Here is a 22,015-nt window from a genome sequence, read left to right on the forward strand (position 1 = left end):
CCACCGCTACGGGATAAACCCCCCTAAACCCACTTTAACACCGTGACAAACTGCTACTGGCAGCACACTTGGCAATCCTGAGCCAACTTTGGTGCAGGACATAAACGTCAGCTTCCTAATCGTGAAGAGTATTACACAGCATTTGAATATGTTGTATAACGCTTTCTGTAGAGGAGCTTTGTCACGTCTGATGATGACCCTGCTGATGTCAGAGTTAAACCGGTTTCAAGCTTTCTGCTGTCAGCGCGGCCCAGTCGGCGATATTGCGCAATGTCGACCTGTACGAAGGGTCTGAGGGACTTCCCAAACGGGACAATGAGGACTGGGTCGCACAGACTGTGTTGAAATGAATGGTGTGTCATTCACAGCCGTCAATGAGTTGAAAAAAGTAGACTTCTCATGCAACAGCAGAGCAAAACTACAAAACAAAAAAGGTCAGTTTTTGGCCTCAATCATGAATGAACAGAAGCTAGTGGGGTCTCTGTATGCCAATCCCACCTTTGTCCATTCTGCCAGAAGGAAGCATGAAATAGGCTTCATTTCAACCTGAGTTTAGACTAGAAACTCATACTGCTGTGCTAAAAGCCTGAGGGTCTGGAGTGGCACAGACATTTTATGATTTTTTATTTTTTTTTTAAAAGGAGCTTTTGTTAGAATTGAAGGAAATACCAGACCCTCTGCTTGTGTAGCCTGACCCATACTAGGTACAAAAAGTCAGGGTCTCTTTTGCTCTGTACTGCTTTGATATTGACAAATCGTGGTTTAATCTGTCTCTCGAGGTACGATACTAAATCAACGCTGTAACCCTGTCGTGTTGCAGGAGATAAAGGAGCCACATGGCATCACAATGTTTCAGGCCAGAGGACGGATGGGGGGGGGGGGGGGAACCATGAACACACATTTTACCCCCGTTTTTTCTTGCACTGCTGTTCAGATTTGACCATGTCAGAAAAGTTGCTGCTGGATGTGAGAGAGTGGAGAGGGTCATGCAGGATCAGTGGCAGTCTGAAGGGGCTGAAATGAATATACTCATGTAAATACACAGTAGTGAAATGAAACTGGAAGGACATTTGAGTCAGGCGCAAAGGAATGATTATATATAGCTGTCATCATAACAAGTGTGTCTTTAAGATGTTTGTATTAATTGCCATGACTGAAATCGCCATCTTTCTTATTGAATTATTGCAATTGTACTAACCCTGACCCAAACATCGCTACAACAGGTAACAAACTAAGGCACTGAACATCACATCTAATCAAGTGATGATGTCAAACTGTTTAAAAACGTATACTTTCTTGGCTTCAACTTCTTTATTAAAAGCGGTCATGAAGAGGTTAAAAGCAGAAGGAGAAGAAAGTTGCCAGGCCTTTAGGAACACTTGAGGAGGGTAGAGAATTAATTGAAAGTATGTGAAAGGCCAAAAAAGGTCAATCTATTATGGCCTCGAAAGCAACCCGCTGCAATGTGGACTTTTCAACAACTACAGAAAGTGCAACAGTTTAAAGAAAATTGAAAAAAATGAAGGTGTGATGAGAAAATATCGAAATCAATTCTACTGCTCCAAACTATGTGGTCAGTCCTTCAGTTTAACTTTTGCGTCACTTTGCAAAGCATGTACAGTGAGATGAGCTCAATAGTCTGAAGGCATCCGTGAAGCCGACACACCACTTAGAAAACACAAGACGATGTCAAGATGTGTTGAACCGAACGGTAATTGCTGCTATAAGACGTACACTTAAAGGTGGGGTAGGTCATTTTGGAGAAACCGGCTTGAGTGCGCAAGAATTTGAAAATACACAGCCGGAAAAATGTGCCACTTCCTTACAGAGCCCCTCCTCCAACACACACGAACGAGCACATGACCAATGAGGGCACGAGATAAGTTTGTGCACAGATGGAAGGCTGACAGGCAGGTAGGCCATCCAGTTATTTTAGCCGGGCCGGCTCAGATGATTGGTCGTGCTTTTTACAGTACTACGGCTTCCACAGATGACATTTTTTTATGGATTTTTTGTCAAAGCTCTTAAGATATTCATTGCTATCGGGATGTTAAGAGCATTCCATGGAATATAACAAAAAGTGTATCTCGAGCCGGTTTCTCAAACTTACCTACCCCACCTTTAACCTAACAATGAGGAGTATAATCAAACCAGAACATTCAGAGAAATGTTGACTGTGACTGAAACTTGGGTGCGAGTCCCGATGCTAACATTACCCCCGCTGAGTAATAGCATTAGTTGTATTGTTGAGGTACAACAAAGAATATCCATACATTTTAGCTGACTATTTCAACTGTTTGGCTTTTACATTTTTGGATTCTTGTACCACATTCCTGCATCGTTTCTGACAGACATAGCAACCCGATCCCATCATTCCGCACATTTTGATGTGTTTTTTGCGAGTTTCGTGTCAACATAAAATGTGTGGCGGAAGAAGTCAGTCACACAGAATTAATAATAGGTCATTTATAGCATAAATACATATCATTGTCCAGCTTTAAAACATCAAAATGTGATGCTTTGCTACTTTTTAATAGCAATGCAGGTGAAAGATATTTTTAGTTTTTGACCGTTGGAAGACTTATTTGTAATTTTTAAATACCTCACTGTATTGAATCCCTCTATTTTACTATCTACTCTATTGCCTTTTTATCAATATATATTTAGGCTTTTAGCTATCATACATTGTTGTTTTTGTTAACTATTTTGTTTGCATGCATTGGCATATAGGCATCATTGTAAATACCTCCTTACTGGGTCTTTTCGAGGTGAGATAAATAGATATATGAAAACATTTCTTTAAATATACTTTGCTAGGTCCCACCACTGTCGCCAGTCACACAGAATGAGGTCAGGGGCTGTCTGCAGGACACTACACTGCTGTCCCTGCTACCTTTGTCACTGAAGAAGAACACTAACGTTTTTGACTCTGAAAGCGAGCAAATACTTCTTTATGTTCCCGCTTTGCCCGCTCTTCTTGGCAGGGTGGGGGGTGGGGGGGGGGGTGGGGGGGGGGGGGTAATTGGCATGCAGGCTCCAGCAGGCCGGTTAGATGAGCCAGAGCTCGGGCACAAAGCACAACGACTCTGCTGTGACCCCAAAATGAGTTTAAAGCTGCAAAAGGCTGAGACCTGTACAGTGCCACCGTGCCATCCATCACTGCAAATCCATTTCTCTGGCAGAACAACTGAGCCACGCTATCACCACCACCACCACCCCCCCCCCCCCCCACCTCCCACACAGAAAACTGCACAGAGACTGGTGGAGAGGAAATGAAGACATAGGGGTTTTACCTGTGATTGTGAAATACTGATGAATATGCCTTTGTTCTCACGCCTCCCGTATATTTCTCAATAGTTTGGACTCTTCATGTAACCTTCCTTGTGCCAAAAAGTGTTTCAGTGTTCTGAGTTTTCTCCTAACAAAGTTCCTGCAATTTAGATTAAAACATGACGTGATGATGAACCATTCTGCCTTCATATAAAAGCTCCAATGATAAGTAGATTAACAGAAAAATAATCACCATTTCCATGCAAAAAGGGCTGTTTTTAGCTTCTTAAATATGGAGATTTTCTGCATTTCTGTTTTGTATTTCCTTTGCAAATCAAGAGATGCTCTCAGTCAGACATTTTTGTAAAAATATGTCAGCAGATCAAAAGATGCAGCTCTACTTTTTATAATCAAAAAAGTCATTCGGACTTGTAAACGTGGGTAATTGTCAACACCAAATATTGATGTGATTCCAGTGTTTGGGATTGGGAGGTGTAGAGTAGCTTCGGGCTACACCTCCAAATCAACATTTGATTTGTACAGTTGGACAATCAAACAAATTGTCCAGGAACAATGTCAGAGGCTCCAATTCAAACACCACAAATGCCATGTTTCTAAAAGAGGCATCTAATAATTAAATCGATCCCGAGAGAGTATATATATCAGCACAAGAGCAAAATCTTAGCACAACAGCTAAAGAAAGCTCATGTGATCAGTCATATTTGTCCAATGCTAAATGTGTTTAAAAGGGTTTACTTTGTGTAGTTGATTGATAAGATAAGATGTACTTTATTAGTCCCGATTTGGGAAATGTTTTTGTTGCAGCAGCATTTAACAAAACAAGGCATGGCACATAACAACTTAAAAGAGTAGAAATAAACAATTCTGAAATGGAAACATCTCAAAATAGAAATAGAAATAAATCAGCATTAGAGAGTACATCACCATAATGGCTTTCAAGCATGTTGTTTTTGTTTAAGGAAACACTTTAGTCCTATGAATGGCAGCTAAAAAGCAGCTAATGGTTGGGGTTGGGAGTGGAGCTACGCGAGTGAGTCAGAGCTGACGTGGGAGGAAGACAACTGCTGGGTTAAGGGGATGAAGATGAGTAAGTCTGGGGTGCCAGCTGATCGAATCTTCTCATTAACTTTGCCCAGGCCTGGGGAGAGCTAAAGGAGGGGGGTAAGAGGGAGAGGAGGAGGGAGGAAGGGTTTAATGAAGACCCCTGTAGCGAGGGTTCGTCTCGCCCACTGTGCGGCCCTCTGAAGAAGCCTGGCAGACAGATGGGCTGAGGATTGATCAGCGGAGACGGTCCATGGAGACCTGCACACACTCGGAGGCTGTGTTTAAGTTGACTTGGAGTACACAATCGGGGATATCAAAGACGATGAAATGTCACTGGAATTTACTACCAGCGGGAGAAAGCTCCACCTACAGCGAGAGGCCCCAAATGCACAGAGGCACACAATCTAAATTGGAGTTTCATTTCGACTGACAGCAGAGGAGGAGCTCCGAACATCAAAACCGAACCGCTAGTGCTTATTATTTATCAGACGGACCGTTTTGAAGAGAGAAAGAGAAGACTGCTGAATCAGTCCATCAAAGATCTAGCCACAGCTCGGATTTTAAAGGCATCTCGAAATAGAGGTCGTTCGGGAAAATACCCCTTTGTCTCGCCGTCGTCCTTCCGAGAGATGTCCCACTTTCAGCCCGAACTCTGTGTGGCATCCGTCTTTCACACGAGAGACAACGCCCCCCCCCCCCCCCCAACCCCACGCTGACACTCTCATTTTCATTGTCTTTTGTTCCAGGCTCAGATATTCAGTCTGGCACAGCAAGCCCTGCAATTCTGCCATCTCCGTAAGTTCAATACTTGCCTGCACTGCTGATAAGAGACACTGAGGTGATGACTACATCACAATGCACACCAGGAGGAAGCCTATTTATTTGGGTGTTTTTGTGCTATTTTGGAGAATGCTGGTTTACAGTTTCATGCTGCATCATTTGGTTGAGTTTAATATCACTGCTGGGAATAACAATTTGTATATCACTCTTTTCCTAAGTACCTGCTGCCTGGAAATGGACTGAACAAAGCAGAACATTCAACAGACTTACGTAATAACATCTATTTGTATCAGTCTGGTTTAAAAAGGAAGGTTTTCACTCCTTTTCCTCATCCACCATGCAAAGAAACAACATATAACTATCTCTGTCTGTCATCACAGCATTATACCGTTTCTAGAGAACTCTGGTGCCAGTTTTGTCAACAAAGATTTCCCCTTTGTCCCGTCACCAGCCTTAATTTTAATTCTTCTTTTCTCTGCTGCTGCCTACCCACTTTCCTATGAAACAGTCATTTTTCCACACATCAAGGAGTGAATACTTGTAACCTTTACTGATTAAAAAAAAGGTTGAGATGACATTAAAGGCGGACTGAAAAAGAGCAGCGTGAGCACTAGAACAATAATTTTCTCTACAATCCATCATCTACGTTCCCTTTGTTGTCTGTCATTTCCCTTCAGATGTATCCCCTGTCCTGCTTGTCATACAGTACAGCTCCTTGTGCTCAGACAAAAGCTTTATTCTCTGTACAGCAGTGATGGGCGTTGAGTGAATACAGATTTCTAGTTGTTTTATTAGTTAGTCAGATTTTAAAACAAAGAATGTGGAAAATAAAGGCTGAATCGATGTGGAATTTTTGAAAATGAAAAAGTATTTTGTGAAGGAAGCTTGGGACATTTTTCATTTGGGACGCCATATTGCCATCTGCTGTATTCTTACACATTACAATAGAGAGACTTTTTTCATTTACTGCTCATGTATTTCGTCAATATTTTGGTATCAAATGCAGCAACAGCATTAGAGAGTTTGAAATAAGTGAAGATAAGAAGCACCGAAGAAATGACTTCCTGTCAAACATCAGTCAAGAAAGTGTCAGACAATTATCTTTGCAATTTGAGAGCTATCTGTTGAATGTGGTGCAAAGACACCATAACAAAGTCCATTTAAAAAGAAAATAGAATAGAAAAAGGTTTTTCACTGTACTGGAATGTAAATGATATCCCAGCATGCATTGCTTTGGTGAGATAAGGTTGTGACACATTTGTCAAAAGGACCGTAACGGACCTGGCAGAGGAAGTGCATCGAGCACGACATATTCTTGTAGTTGGGTCTGTGCTGTGCTGTGCTGTGCTCTGCTCTTCCCCCCCCCCCCCCCCCCGAGGGTCTCCGACACTTTTCAATTCTGGCCTAACACCGTCACCATGGTTACCACTGGCTGACACCTCTGGCAACGGCAAATAGAGTGACCACAGAGGAACATTTGAGCCGACACTGGCAGGGTCTGTGAGCGTCGTCACACAATAAAGACCTCAGGGCACGAGGGAACAGTCACTGAGAGCCAGATACATTCAAAGCAAGTGAAGAACTTCATGGACAGACACGGCCGCGGGTGAGAAGGGGAACGCCGCTGGCAGGGTGTCCGTCTCCAGCTGGCATATTGTGGAATGTTAATTAGGCCTGCAAAGACAGGACACCTCCATCTTAAATGTCACATCCCCATGAGGAGGGGGAGCAGAGACGGTTTCGTTGACTTCTGTCAGGCGAAGGCTGTTGGGTCTGTTTGCCTTTCCGCTGGCAATTTATTTTCTGTTCTCTTAACCCGAGCATTTTCTCTTAACATTCTCCTGCTCCTTCACTCGGTCCTTCTGTTATGCTGTTTACTCTGTGATGAATGGCTCCATTTCAAGTTGAGCTTTTTTTCTTCTTTTAGCTGGAATAGATTACAATCTGTGCAATTCTGCGGAAACAAGATTGATTTTGCTAAAAAAAACATAGTGAAGGGGGCAGTGAGAGAAGAGGTAAGAAAATGCAACAGCACTTCAATATAATGTAGAAAGCCATTTCTTTGATGAAGGCTGTTTAGACTGCGATGGCTTTTGAGGAAAAGAAAAAGGTCTTGAGGGCAGGAGAGGGGTGTAAACACATTTGGCCGTGGTTTGTAATAAGACATGACACAGTGAGAATACTGTGGCCTTTCAAATGGCAGGCCTCGTTATCAGGCAGCTTTCATAGCCTCACAGAGACTCACATAATGGGGCATCAGTAATGAAGGGCTGGACAGGAGACCTGCTGAAGCTTAATGCCAGAGCTCGCTCTAACTGAGTAAATTTAACAGCGAATTTGCACAGTGTGTGTGCTTTTACCGCCGACATGAATCACAAAAAGTTCCATTGTGAGAAACACTTTTCTTAATCAGGTTTCTGGCTGTGCTGGTTACCGCCTTGCTATTTTTCATGATTTATACTTAATGTAGTGTCTAAAGAATGGCCCACGGTTACAATTGAATATTAAGCAAGGGCTAAAATTACTTGAAATAATAATTGCCTCGCTCACAATTCAACAAAAATGTATTCACTTGGTGGATTGGAAAATGAATCCTTCCTGCTGAGGTGAGAAGACGACTGTATAATAACATGGCCGTTATTATGAAAGCTCTAGTTTTTTTTTAATAATCTATGATCCATTCGTTGCAGGAATGAAAAAAAGGTCTTATTTAAGAGAATGCAAGGTATAGGTGGAAGATGGAGGGGTAGTAGTAGGCGTTGTCGATACAATACATCACAAGCCTTTAGGTCGCCTGTCCTCCCTCGTCCAGGAGTAAATGCTTTTACATTTTCCAGCTGGATGCCAGGGGAAAGTGAAAGGAGATGGGAATGAGTGTTTTGGAGCAGTGGGGGGAAAAAGAAACCTGTCTGGAGAGTTGAACGGTTTACACGCCAGCTGCCAGCTTACGTTTCGTCTTAGTGTCACAATTTGTTGGGGAGCATCGCGGACGCTCCGTAAAGAACGTGCTCTCTCCCCGGCAGCCGAAGAGTTGCTAAACGTCACTCATGATCGTTCAGCCATCACGAAGAGAGAGTAAACAGAGATGGGGGGGGAAAAAGGACAAAGCGAAAGGAAAGAAATAGAGATACTAACAGAACGTGACAAAGAGGGGGAGGAAAGAGAGAAAAAGGTAGAAAGAATAGACACAAAAAATACTTGTGCAAGCTAATCCTTGTCTCCTGCGGCGCGATGACTAATGTGAGAAATGGCGACTGAGCTGCAGAGGTTGGAAACGTTGAGGGATTGGACATGTTTGCTATCAGAGCGATGCACAAACAACAACAGGCCATCCTGAAGTGTTCCAGTTTATTGACATCTCAGGTTGTGCTGCCATGTTCGCAGTAAGAACAAAGGAATACAAAAGAAATAAGTTTGTTTCTGTCAAACTGATGCTGTCTGCAGGATACACGCGCACTCTCATCTTTCCTCCCCCCGTAGCAAAGAGCGTGGGAAACGCTTTCAGAGCATCGAGCGGAGGCGGAAGACTGACCCCGACTTATCGACCGGCGCTCGCAACGCACATCCTTATGCCTGGTGTGGCCACCTGCCAAATGCAGTTCACTTCAAAATAGAGACTATTGATTGTAATAAACCTATATACATATTCCTCAGCACCAGCATAAGAGCAAAGGCAATGTTTACATAACACAATGAGTTCTTCAGTGATAGTCGTTTACTGTGGAGAGACAACGGGACCTATAGACCCAATACAATGTGTTTTCTGACTAATTGTAGTGGTAAACTTGTGTTTGCAATCATGGTTATATTCATTTATGTTGACATTGTAAAGTCAAACAACAACAATCCAAAGTTTAGTTGGCAACATTATATAATTATTGTATGACTAATTGGTTGAGAAATCGGAAATTAGGTGAAATTAATCACAACCATTTTGTTATGATTTGGAGGGTTTATTTTAGATCTACTGCTCCCCCAAAACATTGGTTGATCGAAACAGGAAGTGGCTAAGTTGGCCGTGGAGTCATTGAGTGATTATTCTGATGAATTTGCATCATGCAAGGTCATTTTCAGTTTCTACCGCAACAATAGATACAGACAGCATTCAACTTGATTTCATTTCATACAGAACATAATGGCTGACCTGATGAAGGAGTGAGAACCAAAGCATTGTATAGAAAGTATGACATAATTAGAAAGAAAAAATTCTTTGCTTTCCAATTTGACCATTTGGGGTGCTTGGAACGGCGCTAAGGTGATTCCAATATAGATGTATTCCTGTTGAGCAAAGTGGATTATGTCCTAATTAGTGGCTGTCATTTAGAGCCACTGACAGCCCCAATATTTCTCCCTCAAGCGTCAATCAGTCTTTCAATTTGTGCACCAACACATCCTGTTGGAGTTTCCCCTCCAGCCACAGTAAATGACACGATGCACGGAAGACGCCTCTTTCTGTGAGATGACACCGCTGATTTGAATATCAAAACATGATGTCAAACGGTGATTAAAAACCAATTACAGCTTGCGTCAATGAAAAGTCAATTAAGTGTTTCGGGGGGCTGGGAAAAAGGGTTTTTGGCACGACGATGACAGGGGGAGCAGAGAACAAAGGGCGAAAGAGGGATTGAAAAAGGAGAGAAGTGAAGGGTAAAATGAAAGAAAGCTGAAAACAAACACCAGGTCGGGGCGGGTTCAGAGGAGGAATACAGCGTCGCACACATCGTCTGCCGCAGAGACACGATTTCTTCCATTCCCGTCACCATGCAGTCATGAATTATGGACTTCGCTTAAAGGCAGCATTCAATTAAAAGCCAAATCCACTGGGAGCGCGAGTGGGGGTGTTTTTTATGAAGAATCCCTAAAAAACAAAGCCACCCACCCTCTTATTTAAATGACTCCATTATAAAGTCTTAAGGCCTTCCTTCTGGCCAAGTTCCAGCTGATTGATCCTGCATCACTTATGTATACACCAGTAAAAAATAAAAGGGTGAATATGAAAAAAAGCCAAGGTAAGAAAGAATTATTCAGGCACGACGAATAGTACAGCTGCCAGGTTTTTGATCCCCCCCCGCCTGGCGTGTTTGTCGTGTTGAAATGCAGCGGCCTTGAAGCCCTGGGAGACTTTCGGCTGACGCACCTCCACACGGTGAACCAATCTTTGTTCCCAATGGGCTCCCCTGACACAAAAGAATAAATAGCTAAGAGGCAAGCTAGTGCCGGTTAACCCTGTGCTTTAATTATTGAGAAACGCCTGAAATTGTCAGAACGCACAACACTCTCCACTCGAGAGGCTTGTTAGAGAGTAATGAAGAGGTCTACAGCGAGGGCTCATTTTCGAGAGGTGCCAAACCGGGGTAGATATGTGTTGAGAAGATCTGTGTCAGTGCTTTTCCTTTCTGTGAAGTGAAAGGCCCCGAAGAAAAGATGATTAAACCTTAGTCCAGTCTGTAAATACACCATTTCTTTACAAATTGGCAGCCAACAGTCCCACTATTTGCCTCAATTTGCAATGTCGCTCTAACTCTCTCACTAATTCACACAAATCCCCAGCAATCAGCGTGTGCACACGGTCAACAGAGACGCATTGCACACTCACACAAGAATGCAACTGTAATGAAGCACACAGTCCAGTGTTTAAAACCCGTCCAAGATATGAGGCTCTGAAAAGGGTCTGGCAATAAAGACGGGTGGTTATTTTGAGGAGGAATTCGACAGTGAATCAGTTGGGGCCACTGACCCTGCGAGGGCCAGATGGTCATGGAGTCCAACTCCTCTCTCAACAGGCTCTGTACCCAATTTGTTCAGCGTTATTTCCAGAAATAAACGTGGGATTGTTGTACTTTGCATTTCCTCTCTACATTAACTCTTGGCTGTCTTGGCCTCTCTCATACCCCGAGTACAGAAGAAGCCTTGCTGCAAAATGCTGAGAGAAACACTCAAACTTATGTTCACATAATTATTCTCTGCATTGATTTGAGAAGGGATTAACAGATCAACTGACAAATGTTTATAAATCAGGTACTGGATGCAAGAGTAGCTTTGGTAATTGCCCAGGAACTGATTTCACTGCCTGCTTGCAGCACATGCCAAAGTGTGTTATTTATGCCTGACAACAACCGAATACAAGCTTTTCATTTGAATGTTTAATGGAGTGGGCCCACACCTACATAAAATGGTCTGGTGCTTTTTAGAATCAATATTGCCAAGATGATGCCATTGGAGAGAGACATCAATTCCTTTGCTGACCAGTGCTGTTTGTGAGTGTTTCATTACTGTCATTTTCTGCCATTTAAAACTTTAGTAAAAAACTGGCAGCAAACATGAATCTCAGACAGTGTCCCATAAATTCCTGTTAGGCATACGTTTTATGCAACAAAGATAAGACCTTGCTGCCTAAAAGAAAATCCTCAAGCACCTGGAAGTGATTTAGTATCTCAATACACTCAATGCATATAAAGCTCTTATTTGTTTAATTCTAGACAGTTTTTGTTCCTAAACTCTCCAGGATTTACACTTTTTACACGTTATTTTTTTAGTTTAAAGGTGGGGTATGTAATTTATTTCAGAAACACTTTTTGTTATATTCCATGGAATGCTCTTAACATCCCGATAGCAATGAATATATTAAATGCTTTGACAATAAATACATAAAAACATTTCATCTGTGGAAGCCGTGGCGCTGTAAAAAGCACGACCAATCATCTGAGCCGGCCCGGCTAAAATAACTGGATGGCCTACCTGCCTGTCAGTCTTCCATCTCGTGCACAAACTTATCTCGTGCCCTCATTGGTCATGTGCGCGTTCGTGTGTGTTGGAGGAGGGGCTCTGTAAGGAAGGGGCAGATTTTCTCCGGTTGTGTACTTTCAAATTCTAGCGCACTCGAGCTGGTTTCTCCAAAATGACATACCCCACCTTTAAGTATAATGTTTTCTTATATATAATCAGATGTATTATCAGTCCATCAGTGTTAAGGTTGCTAGAAAAAGCACAATTACAGTAATACCTACCTATGCATCCCGACAACTCCCATGATTTCGAAATAAAAGTAACCCTAACCCTATGATGCATACAACCTGCCGTTAAAATCTTATGTACAAAGCATCATCTAAAAGTGTCCATTTTCTAATGTTTAGGTGAGGAATACATCTTTGTATTAAACTATGAAAGGATAACATTCCACAGTGTTTGCTTTCCTGTTTTTCTTGCAATTAGGTTAGCAGATCAATGTCGATTTGAAACTTGTGCTGCCTCTGTAAGAACTAAGTAGAACACAAATATTACCGGTTTATTATCTGGCAGCTGTCCTGACAGCCGGTGGTGGTTAAAATGAACGGGTAAGGAACTATCAAACAATAGAAGACAGTATAGCTCTACTCTCCCTGTGTGATCATGAGCACAATTTCCACTAAACAAACAGCAGACCCACTGCCTTTCAGCGTTTGATCGTCACCGTCTGCTCTTTGGAGGAACAAGCTTTGATGAGAAGAGCGCAGGAACAACAGAGCGTTCGAGTTGTTTATGTTGCTCAAGAGGCACATTTCAATTGTTCACTTTGTGACAATTTGGACCGTCATCAGACCCCCACATGTCACCAATGGATTTTGTTAAGCACAAAGTGGGTGTACGGAGAGGTCACAGAAAGTGGATTTTTTTTTGTTCCATTATGCATCATAACAAAAGCCAGGGCCCCGTGGTGTTCTGCGGTAAGCTGCTGAGACTGTGGCCAACATTATTCGGCCACAAGGAAAAAATTCACAATGCCTGCTGGTTCCAAACTTTAAAAACTCTGCATGACCATCCATAAATTCTCTCCTCCTGCTCCGAAGAAGAGAGTTCACTGCTAGCCGAAGAGCTCCAGCATGGTTCAGTGCTATTACCATTTGAAAAGGCAGGGGGGGAGGTAGGAAACCGACGTGAAGAAAGAAAGGCTGAAGGGGAGGGCGGTAAGAGTGGCTGACTTGTTGAACTTGGCGCATGGATGAGTTTCATTCGTCAATAGAGCACTAGAGCTTCTCCTTATTCAAGTTTTACCCTAGAGACAACGCCGGCCCGCTCTGACTCGGCATTATGCAGTTAGAGAGAATTTGGGAAAGGGACTGAGAAGAGACCAACCGTTTTATAAAAAGATAATCTTCCGACCGCTTCAAACTCATAAAAACCAACTCCCAAGCTGCACTTTTACAAACTCCAACTGTGATATGAGAGAAAATGCCAATAAAGTTTGGATTTTAAAACATTCCTTTATTGCTACTGTGTCCATTTTCTGAATTATGCATATGGCCTTTGGGTAGGAATAAAGTGATGATTAATTTATGAGATTATGGGGTAGTAGAGTGCCTGGGACGTTAAAACGGGAAGCAGGGCCCAAAGGAATAAGCAAACATATAAAAGGTCTGTGTTGGGGGGGGGGGGGGGGGGGGGTACACAGTGCAGTGAGAAAGTAGTAGGACAATGATTTGTTTTTTGGCTCTGAAAACCAGGAAATTGGGTTTAAAAAAAGTCAATGGAGGTTAACGCACTAACTTTTAGCTTTAATGTAGGGGGGGGGGTGTTTACATTGACATTAGTGGATCAGGGTAGGAGCTGTTGTGAGATTTTGCTAATATTGTAAGAAAAAACATCAGCAAAACGAATGTAAAACTTGCAACAAGGCAACCAAGGAGTTTTTATAACCAAAGCGTGGTTAGTCTGCTGATGTCTGTGGGTTGGACACTCAAGACAGTGATGCTATTTCCAAACAAAAGTGTACTATCATAAACTTTACATCAATCTGGGTATTCACTTTATGATCAATGCACATGTAAAAAGGGACTATTACCACTTAAAATTCCCTGTTATTCTTGTATGCGAGTCTTCAAGATAAAGCTGGGATTCATTGTCATAAATGAAGACATTCTGATTTAAATGGGCTTCACAAAAAAAAGGACAAACTATCAACGGTTTCTGACTGCACTGTGTGTCCATAGTCATTTCTAAAAACATCTCAAGAAAGAGACTGGAGACAGGAGCGTATGACTTTGCACACTTACTTGCAAGAAAGGCATCAGACATCCAATGAATACAACCTGCTTATATAGTCACATATTACATAATCTTACATTATTCACTGAATCTGAATGAGTTCTTTGAACAGTTGGGTCATCTTGTTCAAATGTTAACTAAAAACCATTCAATACAAGATAAGAGATATATTCATACTATACGCAGAATGTCACGTTGCTATAATGTTACAGCATTTACTATACCCACAGATATATGATTGTAAGAATCTGCATCAAAACCATTTCCAAGAAAACCAACCATTCAAAGACAGACTGCGTTTCAATAAAATACCAACTACTGAGTATTTTGTTCATTCAAAATATTAGGTATCTGCAGCCTGGGGACCGGTGCATTAACTACAATGAGGCTTCATTTCCAAACCACCATCTGTGGATAATGGGCTGAAACTCTGCCCGAATTGATTCCAGTTCAACGCTAACAACTACAAATGTGTACCTTTGTGAAGCAGAGCAACCCTGCCCAAACTGAGGGAATGGAAAAATAAAAACCATGCCCTCCCTCCACCTCTTTCTCTGTTTGTTTCCACCTGGAGCAGGTACGGTAGGTTAAGACACCAGTTTCCACCGGCAGGGTCACAGTTGCTCACTGGCAACAGTTTCCTTCCTTCTCCATTTTTAGCACAGTTCCACGCCCATTCGGAAATGAATCGAGCAACACACACGCACACTCAATAACACACCCACAAGCCTGTAAATGTAGCCAAGCCATTTCATGGAAGGCTGAAGCTCAAACACTGGGCACAGGAGGTGGAGAGTGTGCCGCAGAGTGGATAGTGATAATAGTTGGCGTGCAGCAGAGAACGTTTCCACAGCCTTTAGTTATACTAGTACAGATTGATTGCCACTAAGCCACCGTTTACAGACTTCCTTTAATGTCAAAAATAAGTTTATCGTTAGCTTGGAATGACAGAGGCTTTCTGTAAAAGCATTTTTGACAAAAACAGGCTATCGGGCTTTGTAAAGCAATGACTCATACTTCCCTTTCAACTGTAGGAAAGGTGAAAGTCATTCTCTCCAAACAAGGACATGGGTTTTTTTTAAAAGGTAAACCTGATCCTACTAAATCATTAGGAAATCCAGAATCTTTTATTCCTTTTCATAAGTTGTACCCCTAGATAAAAGATGTCTCCGGTCTCTCTGAAAGGTTTGTTTTCACTGCCTGTCCATTCAAGTTTCAAATGTACAAATTGGACTGCCATACTAGTTGTAATGTCGTACAATCCTACTTGTCTTTGCAGAGTTTAAAGTGAGCAGAACCTCCCAAACGATGCACGTACATCATTCTGCAAACACAAGCACAAAGACCCACGTGACCACACAAACAAAGAAGTGTCAGAGTTTCAGTTTTATACTTTTAAAAACTGGTTTGTAAATGGCAGTCCATAGGTGTGGCTCAAATACGTGTTTTAACAGGAAAAAAAGTTGCTCATATGCAAACACTTAGAAAGTAAATTCCTCGTGACACACAGAGAATACGTGTTGACGCCTTGATCTGAGGGCTATTAACAATCCCTTGTTCTCCATCGGTGTTGACAGGAGGCTGGGATCAGAGCGCCGGACCCCACCTCAGCAGCGTGAGCGTAATAGATTTGAAGTTCTGCAGAGTGTCAAATCACTATGGAAACCAGCACGGCTGTTTGGCAGGTTTGAGTGGCTTTTGGTTTCAAACATCTCCTGTTTTTTTTCAGCCGCGGCGCTACTTTTCTCACGCTTATGAAGAACCTCCGATTGCACGGCGTTCTCTGATGATCCACTTTTTATTTCTTCTTCCTCCCCTAGCTCAGCGAGGCAATCATCACAGCCCCGCGGTGCGAGAGCGTCTTAGCCGTGGCAGATAAAGGCAGGGAGATTGTCAGTAATGACGGGTCCACCAGCACTGAAACTTCCCAGAGCTGCTTGTTTCAGCAGTAATTACGAGGGGGGGGAAATGGTGCACCGTGACTGGCTCTAAATAGCTTACCAAGCCTTTTGCTTGTGATGCCATGTCAACCTCCCTTTTTTTCTCCACAGTAGGCATGTCAGTCGGGTAAGTAAAAAGGGGGACTTAAAAGCTAAACAAAATGTGGGAACAAAGAGGTAAAAAGCAGAGTGATGTGGAAGCTGTTCAGGGGGAGGGGAGGAGAGGAGAGGGAGAGACTATGAATAGGGATGAGATTGGATCATTGGGGCTCAGTGTTCTCCAATCACAGCTCCAGTTGAAGAAGGTGGAGAGTGAAGAGATGAGACGGGTGAAAAGGAATAGAGGACAGAACAAATGACGGTGGAGGAAGATGTGCTCCAAGAGGAGAGAGGAGTGATTGAAAATAACCCAAAAAAGGAAGAAGAGTTTCTTAAAAAGGCTCTGCTGTGCCACAGAGAAGAAAATAATCTATCATCTCACTTCCCCGTGCCACTTTCTCTGAAGCTCACCCTCTCAACAGCTTCTTCCTCGCCTCCTGTTCCATCTGTCCCCCCCCGCCTCATGCCCCTGATCTCCGAGATCTCATGTGCTTATGAAGAGGGCGCTTAACCTTCCTCTCCATGGATCAGCCGCTGCAGGTGTGTGCTGACGTGGAGAGAAACTCACGGCAGCAAAAGAGAGAGTTTTCCCCGTCTTCATCCCACCGGTTTGGCAGGAATGTTATATTGAGTGCAACGGTGAGGCCCGCTGAGAAGATATGAATCAGGATGAACAAATTCCAAACACCCACACGTATGTTACGGTCGATATTATTTAAAAAGGTGGGAGGGAGCAGGTTTTGGACAGAGAGAGATTTAGTGAACGTGTCCACCTATGTCTCCTCCCATAGAGAAGTCATCCATCATGGGTCAGTCACAGTGCTGAGTCGCAGGCGGAGGGGGGGCATGATTAAGGGTCGCTTAATTCAAGTCTCGGGAGAAAAAAGGCATCAAGATAATTGCATTCATGGCAAGAGCAGAAATGAAAAACCAGGTGGTTATTTATAGGTTCATATGGATATAAATATACACCTTTGCTGCAGAAAAAGCCCCACAAGGCTCAGAATGTATTAGCATATATTTAAATGCTATAAATGCCAATTGATGGCATGTTTTACTGTTGCACTGCTGAGCCCTCACCTATGCCGTCTGCATGACATACAGACGGCATGCAGAGAGCATTGAGTCCATCAGCTGTTCAATAAGATATACAAACTATATTCATGTGAAAGTTAAAAGCAGAAATATAGCATATTATTATTATTTTTAAAGGGGATTTGTAGCAAACAATATGTTTCTTAAGTCTATAAAATAGGATCTGTAACGCAGCGTCCACACGGCAGCGTGCGTTGAAGCTTGCCGGTGGGCGTGTCTGGTGTGCGACCAACAACCAATCACATGAATCTCCCGCCCCGGACACACAAGCACGCGGTTTGATTGGCTAGAGCTTGTACTGGCATATGATTTGATTGGCTGATGCTTCCGTCGAAGCTTCAAAAGTTGAACTTTTCTCAACTTTTGAAGCGAGCAACGCGAGCAAAGCGAAGCGACGGAACCACGATGCAGTTCGGCAAAGCGTGACGTCACCCCATTCAAAGTGAATGGGAAGAAGACACGACGCCGTGTGGACAGGCCGTTAGCCTGGATAACTCAAGCACAACGAAACCTAAATTAAATTGGTATTTTAACACATATTTTGCAGATATATTGCTGCAATTTGAATATTATGTCTGTTTTGAGATTTTGATGGTGAATGGTTATCAATTTTGGGATTTGCTCCTTTTCTCTGTTAAATATAATTGTAAACATTAATCCTAAATTGGTTGATTATTGGACAAAAGAACTTGAATAAGTGCGCTTGGAAAGGGCTTTTCTTTGTCTGTTAAACAATTGATTTAAACAATCCATTTACTAACAAAAAATATTCTTTAGGCACACAAAAGTAGATTTCTAAATGTTGAATATCCTCATAATTGAATGGGGGATGTCACCTCTGTGCCGTTTGTCATTGTCGCTGTGTTAAGGTCTTTATATGTCTTTGGTAAAGCACTCCCTGTGACAGTAATACCTGCAACAATCAGAAAGAGACATATTGATTCCTTAAATGCAGGGTGCATCAATTTAAGCATCTTAATTTGTCAGCCACCAGCGCCTCGATAAACAAGATCTATTAAACCCATGCTGAGCACATTTACATCCCAGCAAACAGCTTGCAATTACGTATTTAAATGGCAATTAATACAGCAATATTCCTTAATGCCTCACCCAGGGAATTTTGAAAACCTCTATTATAACCAAAGAGCCTCTCAGATAAACAACCGTGGGCTTTTGCAGAAGTCGTAACACGACATTGAACCACTCAAATCATCTTCAGAGTGAAATAAATGATGATGGTGGGTGATCAAATTAAATCTTGTCTCTTTCTGAGGGGGAAAAGGTAAAGCTGCTCCGCTTTTTCGGTTGTCAATATGACTAATCAGACTGGTTTGTCCATAATGCCAACAGCTTCTGGTCAATAACCACACACACACACACACACACACACAACCCATAAACCACCGACTTTATGGACAATACAGTGGTTCTTCGCTGCTCTGTGGGGAGGAGATAAGTGCAAAGAGAGCCTGGACAGGAAACACTCAATAATCTGTTGTAGGGCTGCAACTTGTTATTGTCATTATAGATGCGTCTGTCGATTATACTCTCCATTAATCATTGTGTCTATAAAATGTCATAAAATAATGAAAACGTCCTTTAAAATGCCCAGGAGTCTCGCTGAGCTGTATGTTTAAATGGTTTGTCAAATCAACAATCAAAAAGATATTCAGTAACATTTCTGACAAAGAAAATAATTGTATCCTCTGGAAGCAATTTATCAATACTTTAAATAAGTCTGGATTTATTAAATGTACCTATTGATTCCTCATTTCCACTGCAGCAATGATTGATGGGTAAAGCAATACCAACTAGTTCTTATCTTTTATCAAATGATTAATAATCAGTGCTGCCTTTCTCTATTCTCCAAGTTTCCTTTTGTTCATCAGACAAAACAATTGGACAAATTAGAGGCAAATCAGCAATTCAGAGACATCTCCTCGAGCACTGGGAATTTATTTAGAGTTTTACATTGTTAAGACTAAAAGAAAAATCAATCGAAAACTTAAACAAGAGATGGATAATGACGATCATCCATAGTTCAAGTATAGCCCTGATTTCATTTTTATTTTTATAAACCATCCCCAAAACTGGAAGAACTACATCAAAGCTGATTTTCAGACTCAGGCAGTTTTGCTCTTATGATGACGAGCCGCCGCCGCCGCCGGTCACTGGTTCCAACAAAGTTAACTTTTCTCCTGGAGCGCAGAACAAAGTAAGTAATCTGCAGATCTGATTGCACCAAAAGCAAACTGATATCATCTCCAATCCATTTTAAGTAGGCGTCACTAATGACATAAGTTGAATAGTTTGAGATCAAACTCAATCACAGCTGCTGGTAACAAAGCCACGGTTAATGACGACATCCTCTAAAGCTAACTAACCTTTACCTCAGGGCGAAGCTACAAGCGCACTATTGACATCTAACACTCTCACGGTTCTGTCTGTCTGTCTGTCTGTCTGTCCATTTCCAAACATCAAGAAGGGGGATAATGTGTAGGCTGATCCCAAACCCCAGGAGTCCATTTAAAGTAATTACCTTGCTGCCCATTATGATGTATTTGATTAATGGCAGGGTCCAAGCTCAAGGATATTTGCAATCAGGGCTCATTGTAATCATGGTCTCAGATTAGTGGACCTTTTGGAAAGCAATTATGAAACTTGTTGAGAGGTAATCACCTTCGTCAAAAGGCTCAACTGCCTCTTAACAACATTTTAAAAGCATATGGGTGCTTGAATAAGACCGACAAAAATAAGCACCGTCTTTTCAGTGAAAAAGTTCATATCAATTGGTTTTTCGTAACAGATTGAGCTTTGATTTCTATCGACAGTGTGACTAAGACAAATTGCATCATGTCTGCGTGTTCAGATTTGACTGAGTTATAAGTACAGAGCGAATCTTTAATTGCTGCAATCGAGCATTAATGATTTTTAATAACCCTAATTGCCTCTATGAGTTTGTGTCTCAGCAAGTGCTGCAGCAATATTGTACATTAAATTAAAAACATGGATCAGAATAAATTGAAATTCACAACACAAGGTCTCTGTCCTTAGAACACATTTAAAAATAAATGCTAATTAAGTTCCTATTACACTTTTCAGAACATGCTTGTACACACTGAACAAAGTACACTGCCAATACAGAACAGAACAGAATGCACACAAACACACACAGAATTGTCTTTACCTGGCATTAACTTAAAGGGGACCTATCATGCAAAATGCACTTTTTGATGTCTTTTATACATAAAAATGTGTGTCAGGGAACTCACGCAGCGTCAGAAAATAAAACCCTCTCTCTTTTCCTCCGTACCCAAATCTCTAAAAACAGGGCTACAACGGAGCTGATCCAGATTTGCGTCCGATATGACGTAATATCGGAAATGTAGGCTGGCTTTACACCCACGGCACTATCAGAAACGTTGCTATCAGAAACAATGCCCGACTGTTTTGGACGTAATATGGTCGGTGTTTACATTAGCATCGCTAGCACTCGGAGCTAACCTGTACTGGAGAGCACGTGTGTGAAGAAGCAGGAAATAAAAAGGAACTCACCTTGTGGTATAACCGGCAAGAGAGAAAGCCTTTGAGCTCAATACTGTTTCAGAAATAATCCTTGATAATCCATGATATGGCGTTTCATCACGGCAGTATTTAGTTTAGACAGTAGCTGCCGGGTCCCGCATGAGCTCAGCCCCCTCCTTTTTTATTTTTTTATCAATATTTTATTTTTTAAAGCTTTTCACCCCAAATCAGCACTTTTGAAACAGGAAGTGAAATAGAGGGATATGAGGCATGGCTAGAATGGGTGATCTGTTTGGTATTTTGAGCGAAACACTTCATAGACATGTTTTTTATATATTTGTATATATCTGAGACCTATGCTATTGCCTAAAAATAGCATTATAGGTCCACTTTAAATATTTAAAATGTTATAATAAGTGTTATCTAAGAATAAAGAGGGATTGAATCATCACCCAAACTAATTTCCATTTAATACGAGAAATCGGTGGCAAAATAAAAGTTCTGGGTAGATATTTCAGAGGTGAATTTCTAACAAAGACAATATAACCACATCGCTCACATCTTTGAAATCCAGACATCCTGTGAATGCAGCTGAATAATGTTCAGTAGATGCGGTGTCGATAAGATTATCCTCTTACAAAAGAGGAGATAGAAAGGAGAATTCAGACTGATCTGTTTCCTCTCAGTGAATGAACTTTGCCTGGCAGTGGAGGAATGTGTCCTCTCATAATCAACCTCTCCCTGCACTGTGGATTTTGGCAGCAGTTTGTCAAACAAATAGTAAAAAGATGTGTTAGTGTTTAAACATTGTAAACAGAAAGAAACAACTGTGTGGCAGTGGCTCAGTCAGTAGGGGGCTTGGACTGGGAGCTGTAGGGTCACCGGTTCAAGTCCCCGACCAGACCTAAAATATGGAGTGTGGACTGCTACTTGGAGAGGTCCCAGTTCACCTCCTGCCCTGCCGTGGTGCCCTTGAGCAAGGCACCGGACACCCCCCTTCCCCCCTCACTCCCATTGCTCCCCGGACGCTGTACAATAGCTGCCCACTGCTCCTAGTACTAGACTCCTGGTACTAGGATGGGTTAAATGCAGAGAACACATTTCACTGTGTGTGCTGTGTGTTCTGCATGTGTGACCATTACAGAGGGTTGCATCCCTCCCAATTCTATTCTTCTATAAAGATAGGTACGCTTTTAGTGTCTTCATCCTGAGTCATTCAT

The 22,015-nt window shown here is 42.1% G+C and overlaps 1 protein-coding gene across 3 annotated transcripts in view; it reads right to left on the reverse strand.

The window, feature by feature from the left end:
* sema6e (sema domain, transmembrane domain (TM), and cytoplasmic domain, (semaphorin) 6E) overlaps window positions 1-22,015 on the reverse strand; it is a 180,398-nt gene that overhangs the window by 132,504 nt on the left and 25,879 nt on the right. The gene's annotated exons all lie outside the window — the stretch shown is intronic.

This window comes from Trematomus bernacchii, unplaced genomic scaffold (assembly GCF_902827165.1).
Source record: "Trematomus bernacchii unplaced genomic scaffold, fTreBer1.1, whole genome shotgun sequence".
NCBI classification, from domain to species: domain Eukaryota; kingdom Metazoa; phylum Chordata; class Actinopteri; order Perciformes; family Nototheniidae; genus Trematomus; species Trematomus bernacchii.